The sequence below is a fragment of the Amphibalanus amphitrite genome, unplaced genomic scaffold, assembly GCF_019059575.1.
Source record: "Amphibalanus amphitrite isolate SeventyFive unplaced genomic scaffold, NRLGWU_Aamphi_draft 000450F_arrow, whole genome shotgun sequence".
Classification (NCBI taxonomy): Eukaryota; Metazoa; Arthropoda; class Thecostraca; order Balanomorpha; family Balanidae; genus Amphibalanus; species Amphibalanus amphitrite.
The window spans coordinates 158,297-173,149 of record NW_024881944.1 but is presented as its reverse complement, the minus strand read 5'-3'; the positions used below and the strand labels follow the sequence as shown (position 1 = coordinate 173,149).

The 14,853-nt window shown below is 49.1% G+C and overlaps 1 protein-coding gene across 3 annotated transcripts in view; it reads right to left on the bottom strand.

Annotated features, from left to right (window-relative positions):
• Positions 1 to 9,695, bottom strand: part of LOC122391698 (nephrin-like) — an 88,286-nt gene extending 78,591 nt beyond the window's left edge. Inside the window, exon 1 of one of the 3 annotated variants that reach the window (XM_043385882.1) lies at positions 9,203 to 9,695. The gene's annotated coding sequence lies outside the window, so the exon portion shown is untranslated. The remainder of the gene's footprint in view (positions 1 to 9,202) is intronic. The other 2 variants (XM_043385883.1, XM_043385884.1) reach the window with 2 other exon arrangements.
• Positions 9,696 to 14,853: the final 5,158 nt, after the last annotated feature.

Below are 14,853 nucleotides of genomic sequence, written 5' to 3'. Positions count from 1 at the left end.
ACACACACATCCACGTGGAGGGTCGCCCGGGAAGACGCACTGCCCGCCCGGTCGGCCGCCATTTACCCCGTTTACATGAGTCATTCAGCCTAAACGGAAATATCCGATTAGCCAGGGAACGGAAAAATGCGTTTCGGTGGCCCCGTTTACATGAGCCTTATCGGAAAAATCCGTTCCGGAACGGATAATTCCCTTTACGCCGGCAGCCCGAAAAATACGGATATTTTGCGCATTTTTACATGTCTGGCGCAGCTCCTATCAAGCATTATTTGTGCTTGTTTTAGGCTTAATTTACTTGATTCTTTAAAGTTTTGTGTGTAGAATTGGAAATAATCATGGCACAAGCCATTATTTTACTTGTGTGCTGTAAAAGAAGTGTGATTAACTGTCAGAAAGCAAGAAAACAATTGAGGCCTTGGACAACATTGAAGAGCACATCTTGATCTATATTGAAAGTCTTTTTGGTTTCAGAAAAAGGCTAGGACAGCTCATAATAGTCATAGCTCATCATGATGGACCTCCAGTAAGTTGACAAAATGAAAATGCATGAAAGGATGTGCAGGATGGTGCCACACTTCAGAAAACATTGGTTTGAAAGTGGGTGGTGCGGGATTATGTATACATTTTTGGTTGACACATTTGAAGCACTTGAATATTCCAGCATTTTATTTTCATTTTTTGCTTTTAGCTGCTCAGTTCTTCAAAGACAGGGGTCAGATCAGTACTAGGTGAATTGTTTAGTAGATGTGACATGTGGGTGCATTGCTTGACTGTCGGATGCAACACAGTATCCATCATTTCCATGTGTTTTAGTCATAAAAGAAATTACATCTACTCACCACCAAACTTTAAGACACTATCAGTGCGATTTTCAAAATGCATAGAATAATCCACTCTAAATCACACCAGGTAAGATGTGAAGATGAAGTCCGAGTGGTACCTATGTGGTTTGGTAGGTTGGTTGACCTTGTAGATTGGTAGGAAGTAGTTTGGTATAATAGGTTGTAGGCATGTAGGTGCATTTGTAGGATGGTAGGTTGAAAGTTAGGTAGGTAGGTAAGGTTAGGTATGATTCTACAAATTCCACAAAGCTTGCCAGTTGCCTGCTTCCACCATGCGAGATTAACCAAACTTTCAGAGACCTTCCCACCAATGAAGAATCTACTTCTTTGGAACAATAAGGTGAACATTTAAATATTGGTGGGGGGGGGGGGGGGGCAGATGGCAGTGTCACTGAGTAAATTTGGCTGTGTGTCTTGTGTATATTTTGGCATGCAGCCAAGATACTGTCCCAACCAGCCTGCGTGCCCTGCCGTCTGGTGGCTGTTCGCTGAAGCATAAGTTATCTGAATCACTGCTAGGAAGTTTGAAGTACCTAGGTAGAGAAAATTTTTGGGAGCATGTACTAAAGCAAAAGAAATCAAGCATCATATCCAGTGTACCAAGCACTAAATGGCACTAGCATGCTGTTCCAAGTGGGCGTGGCTATAGGGAGTGACTGGCTGGGAAGGCTATGTTGGTTGCCCTGGAATTGAACCCTGATTGTTGAATCTAAGAAATAAGGAAATTACCCCTAAACTAGAATGCTTCCCTTTTGAAGCATAGGACGTTCTTCTCAACACTTATGTAGGTACTTTATGAATCTGCCACAATGGCGCGAAATCAGGGGCAAAAAGTGGATTTCATTGTCATTAGACCTACCATTCAAGATAAATATGTATTTTGATGTGTAAACTAAAAAATTTCATCTATAAAACATGCATATTCATGTCATTTTCTGCTAGATGCGCAAAAAATCCGTTTAGGCCTGACGTCCTAAACGGATATTTCCCATTAATTCATCGGATATTTCCGTTCCGCGTAATCGTCATTTTTGCGCGCCCAAACCAGTTTACATGAGTCGAAACTTGCGCACTTTTCGCTAAACGGAAATATCCGTTCTAAACGTCATTTTCGCTGACTCATGTAAACGGGGTAATTGTGCCCCTATTGTGGTGCAGGACTCAGTGGCGACATATTGCCGTGCCACTCCAGAGCCGATAGTGTCCTATCAGGTGTCACTCGCCGGCAGCTTATCGCCGCGTAATGACCCCCTGATCACATACACTGCCGGGCACACACAGACAGACACACACGAGGTGGCTATTTGCGGCGGTCGGCGCCGGTCAACGGCGGCGCTGAGATAGTATCGGACCCAGTTTCGGCCGGACGGCAAGGCGGTTCGCTTGGCCGCACAGGTCGGCAGAGGAAAATATACGGGCCAGATAGGAAATGGTTGGCGAGCAAGGCTAGCGTTCCAATGCGGGAGCACATCCGGGATTGGAAAGTATCGTACACTTTGAGCAAGCGTGTGTAGTATAAGATCACAGAGGCAGAAGTGAGAGATGAAAGGTTCTTTAAAGCGATATTTGAACATAGTAGGCTTCACATTGGCCGGCAACGCTGCACTGTCCAGCTTTGCCATCGCTTTGAACTATTCGGCAATCGACGCACGCGTCGTGCTTTGGAAGGATATTCGTCAATTTGAAGTGCATCTATCGATAAGCAAAACCATTTTACGTCAAACCGTTTAAATTAGCCTGAGATATTAAAAATTTCACCTCTGGAATAGATCGTCCGTCCATGAATTGTAAGCCGTTGTTGCATCATCGACAAAGCTGTGCGTTTCTACATTCCATTTCTGATGGATGTCATCCACAGCAGCTCCATCCATCACACCCGTCTCAGCTCTCCCAATTACGCGTCAGAACCATCTGTCGATTTGCCGGGCAGCTCCGACCGTTTCGGTAAAAACTCCGTCGGATGTAGCCGCTTGCAACACCTCGAACAAGGCCTGTGTCTCTCACTTCTCAGCCGACAGACCACCAGGAGGAACAGACGTGGCAGCCGCGCCGATCAAAGCCCGCTGCAGTCAGCGGGCGGCCAGCACGTGTTCGCTACGTTGCAAACTGTTGCTTACGTTCGCTCGTAGGCTGAGGTCACGGCCAGAGAGGCGCTGCCCTCATGTTTGAATGGAACACGATGAACGGCGGCTGGCGGATGAATGGACGGTCAGGATGACACATCCATTCGCATGTGCTTAGAGCAGACAGTTGGGTTTTCCTGCGCTGTCTTTCTGGATTTAACTGACGCAATGCGTTAGCCTAATTTGCTTCTAAATCCCAGAATTCCCTAGCTTGTTTTTATTGTATTTAGACGATGTCTGCACCGAAATCCCCTGGCTACAGCTCATGACAACTGAGACATCTATGTCTTGATCTTACAGCCTCGTAACAGATCTTATTTATGCATTATTCGGAGAGCTCTGATGTTTCGTGGCTCGACGCGGCGTGTCATGGGGCGTTGTCATGACAACTTGCATACGCTGCACAGCAGCATGCAGGATTGCAGAGGGAGGCGGCACGCGCTGCAAGCTCTGTGGGAGGGGCTATTCTGGGCGGGTGCCGGCGTGGCACCATGTGTTCCGGTTGATGGCTTTGATCTCAAGATAAGCTCGGATAAGTGGCAGCCGCCTCATGACTCCGACCGACGGCGCTCGGCCGCATAATGTCGACTATTCAAAGGCTGCACTCGTTCCGACATTTTCATGTGATCCATATATGCAGGGTGTACGCTGTGCAATAGATGCCGCATGTATAACATTGGAGTATGAAGTGCCCTCCCGCGATGGTGGCAGCGAAATACGGCCGGACATAAGGTTTCGCCAACGGGTGGTGTTGACCGCTGAATTAGCAATGCGGTGACCGCGACTAGTGGCACACAAATAAGGCTGATATTTATCGATCTGCGGGATATTTATCAATTAGAAATGCTGCACGCATCCGGTCGTAATATTTGACCTTAGCATGACATTTGACGGTTGAGTTCAATACAATGTATGTATGCATGTAATGTATGCATGCAGCATGCCAGCTTGCATAATTTTGTATGATACAAGATTAAGAAGACAGATGCCAGTTGGTTGACTGTCGCCATGCCTGCAACGATTTATTGTCAAGATGCGGCTGTTCCTGAATTTATGGTTCAGAAGTTCAATCGACATCAGCTTAGCTAAACATGATTTGGGTTTAACTGATTTTCCGATAGCGGTAAATTTACAGCCAAACCAGCTGGTTACTTTATTGAAGTCCAGTGCAGCTGTATACCTGCGGTACTATGCACTTGCAGCCCATGGAAGCGTGGGCCAAGAAGTCCGTGGACTATGAGAGGCGGCTTCATGAAAGAGCACAGCTTGGATGATGGGGAGCTGCGCCTGCACGATGCACGCCGAACACTGCACAGTGCAGAGTGCAAAATTGCATAATGAACACCCAAATCAGCTCTAAATAGCATTTTCTGTATTTCCTGACGAATGGACTATTGCTAATTGTCTAACCAATAGCATTAAGTACGTTTCGACGAGGAAACTGTTAGTATTTAATTAGATCACTGTCAGTAATCAAAATCTATTCCACAAGTTGATGGCTGCCGAAAAATTGTTCCTATCTGCACACTGCCATTTCGAAGTTCGCTAAGCCTCAATGTCTATTCAGGGCCATTCGTAGCGGCACCAGCTGATCAAACGACCTTCGTCTAATTACACTACATACAGGCTCACGAAGTTCTCTGACGTCACCGAACAGAACTGTCCCGGACATACATGCACCAGTGCGCTACCGTCGCGTTTCCAGTGATCTCATTATGCTCCCGCAAGCGAGCAGGTCACGGAACCAGACGTGAGACCGACTGGCCTCTCCAAATCTCATTTCAAAAGTTAGCTGCACCATTGATGAATGACAGAGTAGTCGTTCAGCGATTGACCCGGGTTCTGAGACGTTTATTAACGACATTCGGAAGGCCACCTCCTCTGGAGAGAGAGGAGCGACTCGGGTGGGCTCTCTCCAACCCCCCCCCCGCCCAGTGCCGACTTCCGGCGCGTCGCGCACCATTTGTATCCATCGCGCCGGTTATGTCGATGGGCGAATTACGATGATTGGCGGAAGCGTCAGTCACCATCGGCTCTGTCAATTAAAATTAGCCACGCGTAGGCGTGTTGGCAGCTGGCTGGGCGGTACCGCACACTCCCATGCTCTGCCTGCTGAGAGTTCGGCACAGCGGGTCATGCGAGGTCAGCCGAGGTCACGTCAGGCTCTCTCCTGCTCCGACTGAAAGCGCAGCGATACTGCATCTCGGATACAGTATCTGGCTTGACTATCACCGCACAAATCTCGACCGCTCGGCGGCGAGCGATTGTGAGTCACCTGTCACGACCAGTTCCCACAGATCTAGCGTGTCCGGTGCTGAAGTTGAGCTCACTGACCATGTTTCGAGCCATTGTCGTCCCAGACAACGATCTGCGACTCCTGTTGCAGCGGCGGTGTCGCCTGCTTCCTGGCGCCGGGCCGCCGTTCCGCCGCCGCTGCCGTTGTCGAGGCGGCGGCGGGCGATGACAGTTTCACCGAGCTCTGTCGCTGCACGACACGGCGCCGTCACCCGGTGCTGGAGGGAGGAGGCGCGGGCGAGCCGTGCCGAGTCGTCCGTCAGGCCGGTCAGGTGACATGGCTACTGTCCGGGCGACCCGAGCGGTCCTGGCCGCCGTCCAAACAGCCCCCCGGGTGGGAGCGTGCAGGCCAGGCCGCCCGACCCGCAACCGGCCGCCGTCGGGCGCGCCTACTGCATGGTGCATAGTTGGTTCGTCCGACGGCCAACATGGATTGTGATGAGAACCGGAGATGGTGTGGTCCATGGTCCGTTGGTCCGGTGAAGAGTGGTCTGTAAACGTGACAAACTGTCCAGCTCTTTACTGTGTGGTCTGTGCTGGCCTAGAGGCAACGTGAGTAGTGGCAAGTTCATTTGTCACTGAAACTGCGAGAAATAGCATGTTTTCGGAGGCGATCCCTCACCAGTAGCTTATTTAATATTTAGGGTGGCCGGGTGATTTTTGAGCCCGGTCTGATGGTCATTCCGCGCCCACGAAAGGGATCCTCGCATTGACTGGTAATGACTTTACTGTGGTAATGACTGCTATATGATGAAACTCATTTTTAAATAAATAAATAAATGCGTCAGTGCCTGTGAGCGAACAATTCAACATGATGAAAAGTAAAATTGAATTAGGCTAATGCAAGAGCCTGAATAAAAAGCTTTAATAAAACTATAATTTGAGATATTAGTTCGCATTATGGCTTGGCCTGCATGGGTACCAGCTATTACAGCTTTTTTAGTCCATCACAGCCTATATTATGCCTATATAGATTCCCACACACAGCGCAGTTTCTAACGTTTACTCGTTTTTTTTTTTTTGGCACGTTTGTCTCCAACACAGATATATGCTGTTTGCCGTCCTCGCCGACACTGATTTACCTAATTTCCCGGTCTACCTTCCGCCCAGTGAGTGTCGCGCTCACTCGACACTGAGCCTGTTTTTAGAGCGGCGGCACCGGCTCTCGTTAGCACGCGCTACGTCCCTCCCAAGTGGCCCGTTATGCCGCTCACACAATACACAGTACCCAGCTCGTGCACGCCAAAGGACAGCTGATCCGAAAATGGACCGGGCTCACCCGTTTTATAAAGTCCGAAACGTGTAAACACCCTGATGAATTCCCCACGCGTGTCCAGCGTCACGTCACGTCGTCAGGGTTTTAATGGCCTTAAAGCCAAGAACGGATAAAAGGGTGAAACTGATTTACTGCACAAGGTTAAATCCAAAAGCACGGCGAATTTAACAAAATGAAAATATATGAGGCTTAGCATTTTCCGTAGTATGGGAAGAATGGTCGAAGAAGCTTAGAAGCCCGGTGGTGGTATAATCAAATAAAATACTTGGTCGGACTTAAATTTGTATTCTAATGTTTAAAAGTCTGTCATGTGGTCGGATTATCCATAGAACAAGACATCCACCACGTAAATAGCATGACTCACATGAATGTGACATTCTAATGCTTGTACTAAGACATACCTGAGCTCACAAAGCAATGCTCATGACAGGACAGATTAATTTCTCCGACGTGCTTTGACAACAAAGTTTGTTATACTTTGGGACACCACAAGATGACAATGAAATGGTCCTCAGCTCAGACACGAACAAATGTCGTCACGCGTACCGATTTCCTGCAAAGGCTGTGATTCATCTGTTTCGTGAATGTCGTCAAGTTTCGTGACATTCTCGTGTTTTGCCATCAAGAGCCCCGCTCAAGACCGACCGTTCCATTATTCATCATAGCAACTGCACCTGACGGACGTTTAAGCGCCACGATCTCATCTTCCTGGCTCAATGCAGTCCGAACACCGGTCGCGCATGGTCAAACACACGCTCCGTCGCAGGTGAATTCGTTATCAAACCGCCTCGTGGTTGTCCCAACACGACGGGCGACAGCGTCGGTACCGTTCATCGTTCGACGCGGTCGACGAAGCGACACGACTGGCGGCTCTGACATGTTCCAGATACAGCGTGGCGTGCATTAATTTGGGACTCGTGGCCCCCGCTGACCGCAGCTGATCGTTATCATTGGACGAGGCGCGCCGAACAGACCGCTGGTCCACGGAGTTCATGGTCCACTTGGTCCACTTCATGAAAATATATTATTGTAGCCCAAACAAAGGAATATTTCTCTGATCGATATTTATGTTGATAGCAAAACGTTATTTGATGTGGCAGCACGACACGATTTTCAAATGCAATCAGGTTAGTTTAACAAAAATGAATGATTAAAAAATCGGGTTGAGCGCGACATTGATAAAAATGAAATAAAACATTTCGAGCTGGGAACCAGCTATAGACTTCATTTAGTCAGCTCGATGATATGATCAGTGCTAAAACATTTTTTTTTTCAGTCGGCGCAGACTGCAGTTGACTGTGAAGGCGCTGCCCCCATCCGGTGCCCAGCACTGACAGTCACCTGCAGTTAGATTATCGTCCGCGACGCACTGAGCCCCACCACGACGACAGATATTTGCGCTCAGACGCCACCTGCCGCCTGGTGCGAGTTTGAACAGCGACCATGGAGTGCACGAATCGTGCACAAATCGTGCACACGTCAGCGCGGCCCGCAGCTGAGTGCACCGCCGCGGCGGTGACTGTCTGTCACCGATCACCGGGGGTCACCGAGCGAACGATGACGGTGACGAGATTAGCGGTGAACGCGAGAGCTGGTGGCACGGTGGTGAGAACCATACCTCCCACACCGGGTGAGCTGCAGAGGGATTATACGGCGAGACGGCCACAACCACTGACCACCAGCACAGTCCACCGCCTCTGACGGTCCCCGCGCGCCCATCCAGCAGATAAAACGACGAGAAAACTGACCACCGCGACCGGGTGACCGAGACGTTCTGGCACTGTTGGTCGGCAGTTCGGAACCGAGCGCCTCCGCGGCGGCAGGGGCCGGTAATTTCCCCACCTGAACAGCAATCGGTGTCGGATCGGGGCCCAGTTTCCTCCCGTCGCGCTCTCCTGCTGGTGTCTCGGGGGGGGGGGGGGGCACCACCAGAGGCTGGGAGTCACAGAGCAAACTGGCCACGCTGAGTCAGCCAGGAGCGGCGGGAATGCGCTTAATGAGCTGGCCCGGACGCAAGAAACACAGCCAGCCACCGTTCACACATCGCCCGCCAGATGTTTAAATATGAAATACGGCCGACGCGATAAGAGTAATTGACGATAAAGTGGCGCACAAAGTGGGCCAGCGGCTAAATTTGGAGCTCCAGGTAGCATGCAATCAGGTGCATTTAGGAGAACACGTGCACGACATAAAAATAGGCGCAGCCATAATTATTAGCAATTATGAATACCACATTATCAATTAAAATATAACAAGGTGCAGGAAATACCAAACTGGATGTCCGCGTTCTCTTGGCAGAAGGACCGGAGCATGCATCAAAGTGTGACATATCGACGTCGTCCTGGCATCACCTCAATATCGACAGATACCGAACCGGTCGCTGATTGACGTAATCGCTTCATCTCCAGCGAGCACTAACAAGAATCTGTGCGAAATATGTCCTGACATCGGTGTGACGGATGCGAAAACATCTCGGCCACATGAGACGCTCCAAAAACACACCGCAGACATGAGAGGCTCGACACAGTCCGTCGGGGGCCGGGGGAGGGGGTATAATTTGGCAGCTTTACAAACCACCAGGATCCCAGATCTGGCCTCTGAGCAGGATATAGAGACTGTGTACTAAATCCGATTAACCGAATTAATGTGTATATTAGCGCACTTACCTGACCGCTCAGCCGTGCAGTTCAAGTTGGTCCGTGCGCGACTCGAGATCGGTGAGACTGGTGGCTCTCTCTGGTTTCGCTCAGCTCAGCTCAACTTAGCTCAGCTTAGCTCAGCTAAGTTCAGCTCGGGACCGGCTCGGATGTAACTGAGCTGGGTCAGTTCGGGTTTCTGACCGCCTGTCCTCTACTCAGAAAACCACCGCAGTAGTCTAGTAAGGCTCTCCACTCACCAGCCACGCACACTCACCGAGATCACGCCGACGACGCAACGACTCCGACGCCTCTCAGCTCAGTCAACTCCGGCAGAAAGGCCCCTCGCAAATACCGTCCAAACCACACAAAAGTCCTTCAACAAGTCCCTCAGCCTCCGTCTCGACACACACAACTCCTAGCTCAGCTCGCCGAGCGTGACTGAGCTCAGCGCGGGGCAGTGCCTCTCGCGCTCCAGCCACGGGCACGACCCTCCTACACCACCGACGTCCGGCGGGACACTGAACCAGCGCCGAGCTCCGAGCTCCGAGCGCCGGGCGGCGAGCGGGCGGCGAGCGGCGGCGGCGGACAACGGGCGGCGGCGGTAGCGATGGGTGGTGGGCGCGGGCGGTGGGCGCGGGCGGTGGGCGGTGGGAGGGGCGGTAGAGCCAGAGACAATCGGTTGATGGGTGGTGAACCTAGCCACTTAGCCAGTATTGCGCGCATTGAATCTCAGTTGCGCGGCTGGGACGATGTGAAGTTCAATCGTCCTACATGTTTTGTGCTGTGTGAAAGTAATGAATTCTTGCGTTCTGCGGAAAGGCAAATATAGCAACCTTAAGTTTTTCATGAAAAATGTTTGTTGTGACAAAAGTTCGTTGAGATAAGGACTGAGCTACCTAGGTCGGTTAAAAAAAACTTATCCTTTTAGGAACAAGAAATACGAAGGGTCAAACATACTGTTACGAATGTTCGGCGGAATTTTTCACTTTCGATGGTATTTGGCATAAGCACGAGCCTACATATGCATTGATAAAACCAGTTTTCTCCCGTACCTCGCTCTAGCTATTTTGCAATGAGGCTAAAATGCACAATCATTACGAACTCATTTCACCCATAAGATAAACTTTTCACAATATAAACTTATAAAAGCAAAAATAAAATTGTTGCAGCCAAGAACTACAACAAACTGTGGTGAACGCATATCAAAATTCAATGCTTAAATATCAAATGTCATTTCGTCCAATCCTGTGTCCAGTTGTGCGTACTATATTGCTGACCATCTTCAACGAATTCTAAGATGGCGAATCCAAGTAGCAAATTTAACTGCTCCAATAAGTTTCCTGTCAAGGCCCACTCATATTACCATCGGTCGTCCTTTATGAAACGACCAGTGTCGTTGACCGCGGGTCAACTTACATATTGGTTAGGCACCCGTCGGCCGAGGAAATGTTAGCCGGGAACAAGAGGAGATAAATAGTGTAAGTTGAAACATGGATGGCAGGTCGGACGGAGGATCGAGTGAGTTGTATTTTTTTTAGATGCGGACAGGACTTTGTAAATTAACTATTAATAGTTATGTCAACGTTTTTTCTCTACAAAGGTATTTTTATCAAAATTAATGAAATATACAACATAAGTTTTCTGAAGATATATGATGAGCCCTGTTTGTTTTTCATGACCGATATAATGGTGAAAATATAGGTTTCTTAGTTAGCGCAATTCCTTCAGCACTTTACCATGGATGAAAGAACCTGGATAGGAAACTCCTATTCCTTCAACATTACGGGCAGCGTTCCGGGCGATCGACCTGCCACCTAGCGTTCGGTAAGTATCGGGACTGGAAACTCCCGCCGTTAAAGGGACCCTCCCACCTTCAAAAAAGTTAATGAATTGACATGAAAGTGATGTCCCTTGGTTCAGAAAGAGCGAAAACGAATATCTACCAAATTTCACCGAAAAATATTCACTGGTTTTCAAGATATTAGGCTTTTACTTTTGTTTACTTTTTGGGATCTCCCCTGTTACTAGCGACTTTATTTGGAAGCAATAATTTGGCAGCCCTAAAGTGCGGCAGACGTTGCGCGCAAAGCAGCGTATACCACCACGTGTTAACGATGGTTTTAGTCTAAGATTTAAAAATCGTTAGATCTCCGCTGACGTCACAAATTCTAAGGGGGCATTCCAATGCATTAGCCCCTTAGAATCCGAAAACTGCAAGTTTGAAATTCCATATCTTCGAATTAAAGCATTTTTCGATGTTGTGAGTGTCCAAACCGGTATTTGCAGGTCATGGCCACCAATTTGGCTATCTCAACTCAAAACTAATGTTAAGGTGGGAGGGTCCCTTTAAGCATTACGGGCTATGGGGGACGCGGGGCGGCATGTTTTCAAACGGGTATTAGACCGCAATGCGGATTTATTATTAGGTTTAGAAGCTATTTACGGCAGACAAAATTGATCAGGCTATCGAATGAGACCAAAACTATTATTGTCCGTTCCGCACAAAAGTCGTACACGAGGGCCGAATACAGGCGACCTTGAAAAAGAGGGCCATTTCTAGTGTTTTTCTCTTACGCGGCGCCGGTGAACGCTTACGCGGCGCCAGTGAATGCGCGGCAGACGCGGCTCCCGCTGCCGCCGCGCGTGCCCTCGGGCACTTACCGAAGGGAACGCAATCAGCTGTTAGTTTCCAATCCAGGTTCTCCTTCATCCATGACTTTACTATTCCCAGCTTACCAACGGATGTATGTATGTGCACACATACCTGTGTCACTTTTGTGTCAAGTTTTCTCACGTGTCAGCAGTGTCATTACGCTGACGGAGAGCGTCATATAACCCGCGCCCCAGTGGCGGTCTCAGCCAACTTCGCCCTAGTGAGGGGGGGCATATGTTACCACCCACCTCTAACTCAAAAACTAAGAGAGCTAGAAAGACGCGGTAAAAAGCAGTCGATAGCTCTCAATGCGTACGTTTGAAAGTATTTCAGTCATTTTTCACCTTAGAGCAATATTGGGGTCACCAGAGGTCATCAAAGGTCAAAATTTGCCAATCGTTATTATATTTTTCAGAAAACATACCGCTATCTCAGGAACTATGGTAGCTAGAAAAACGCATGGAACAGAAATCGATAGCTTTTGAACTCTTCTTTTGAAAAGGTCTTTATCAATATTGCCCTCAGGTCAACGGTTTAGCCTCCAGAGGGCAAAAACTCCAAAAATAGCTGTTTTTACGAAAAGTGTTTTTCGACAATAACTTTCGACTACAAAAAGCCACGACATTTATATTGCCAGAATCGTGTTCCTCTCGCCGAGACGCGTCGAATGAACTATAAGTTGACCTTGAAAGGTCAACTTGAAAATTTGACCTCAGGTCAAGGTCATGACCTGACCGGAAAAGGTCAAGGTCATGACCTGACCGGAAAAGGTCATGTTGCATATCAGTCGATGCGTCTCAACAAGACAAACACAATGAGACCAACCCCAGCGTTCTATCTCTTTACAATCGCGAGTTATTGGCAAAAACTGTTTGTAGCCTCAAATGACCTCGGATGACCTTTCTAGAGGCTATCAGCAAAAATGACACCTTGGTCATCACGAGTGGACTAAGTCATTGTGATTCTGAAATATTTGGACTGTTCCTATGCGTACACACGGATCTAGAGGCATTTTCATTTTTTCTCCATTGACTTGTAATGGAAAGGTCACGCCACTGACCTGACCTTAGGTCACGGATATAAAAAATCCGAGATATACAAATTGTAGGCGCCCATAACAGCATGCAATCCACCAAGTTTGAAACCTTTCTGACAAACACTGCAGACTGGACATGATTGCAAACTTTTTTTTAGGCTTGGTCAGTTAACTTGACCTGGTGACCTGACCTGACATAACCTGGGGTCAAAAATTTCACACATTGTCCAAAATTGATGTACCAAAAGCTACCCCAAGCGGCGCGGCGCTACGTGCCGCGGTTTTTTATTCACACGCAAAAAACGCGACAGGGTGGTAACATATGCCCCCCCCCCCCCCACTGGGGCGAAGGTTAAAGACATGGTCGGGAACCGAACACAGTTCTAGCTCTTTACATCTCGCGCTGAGCTACCGCAACGAGTTGTGATCACCGGCAATAATTGCAGTCTGACGCACTGTAATCCAACCGCGTGACATCACCTGTCTGGATATCGGCGCAACTGCGCATAGTAATGCAGCATGCCCCATCGCTTACGCCCCATCGTTGGAACGAACCGAGTACCTACTGAACCTTTCGCAGAAATGCAAATCAGCTGCCCTTCCTGCTTCCATGCTGAGCTGAGAGACGACCAAACAAATGGCCAGTCAAGGTGGCATAAAAACGGCGCATGAAAGCCGGGCTCCACCCTCCCTCCGCCCCATTCACAGGTGGGGATGGGCCTCCCCTGGGGAGACCGTCCAACGCGCGGCCCCGGATCGGACAGGCCTAGGAGGTGCCGTAAACTGAATATCTCGTCTCTAGTGACGGTACCGGAGATGTTGGGCGTGGCGACAGTCACGGGGATGTTACGTGACATTCCGGAAACACTGTCAAGTGACTGGGTCTCGAGTGACGTCTCGGATGGTCAAATCCTGAGATGCGGAGCGGATGTGTTCCCTTCCACCTGAGCGATGAACAGGTGTCATATGAAGGGAGGCCTATGAGGGGCACCATTCTGGGTTTGTGTAGGTCACAACCGCTCTGTGGTAGCCGTGTAGCATTCCAAACAGATAACCATCGTATGGCGGAGTGCTGTGCTGGCGCTGGCGCAGCAAGTTTACAGCTGACGCACACCACCCACGCCGGCAGAAACCTGCACCGCAGAACGCAACCTCCTACACCGGCAACAATAAATTAGCAGCAGCGAGTTAACTGCATTACCGCGACGGTAGGAATTTTACGGTCCCCCAGTGCAGACAGTCGTCGCAGCTAGTCACCTCCGACCGCAGGCATATCTGCGTCGCGCTAGTGTCCCGCCGATGGCGCATTATAGATTTACTGACCGGTCGAGTCAGCTGGTGTGCGACCATTGCAACATGCTGCAGCCAATGGTCCGCCGTTAATGTCATTCTAATTGCTGGGGTCCGAGTGAGCCATCAGTGCAGTGCCCTCGAGGGACACAACTGCCTACACAGAGCCATAACGTGCGTCTTTCTACTGCGGGCGGATCCACCAAGAAGGTCATAAAACACTGATGCCTGCGTGGTGATTTAGAAGGGAGCAAACAACAAAGAGCTGCACCGCCAAAACCCCCGAAGATAACAAGACACGTCGCAATAGATTGTACGGAGAAGTAGTGTAGCAATAATGTATGAGTGCGCCGAACTGCGTCCGGAAATCGACAAACTTATAGAGAGGCGTTGGCGGATAGGTGTGGAGGAGTGAGCCTTGTGAACGTTTGAACAGTGAGAGTGGAGAGTAGCGTGGAGGATTCATCTGCTGTCATGATCTGAAAGGAATGTAAACCTCGGAACGGGCAGCCAAGTGGTCATTGGAGACACCAAGTGCACCGCGTATGTTTGAGGTTTGTGTTTGCACACACTCAGCTACATAACTTGACGGAAACCTAACAGTCAAAATCATCAGTGGCCACATGAATGGTTTGCATATGCAACTATTTCCATATTAAATCAAATATTGTATGCTGTTGCGTAATCGTTCTAAGTTCA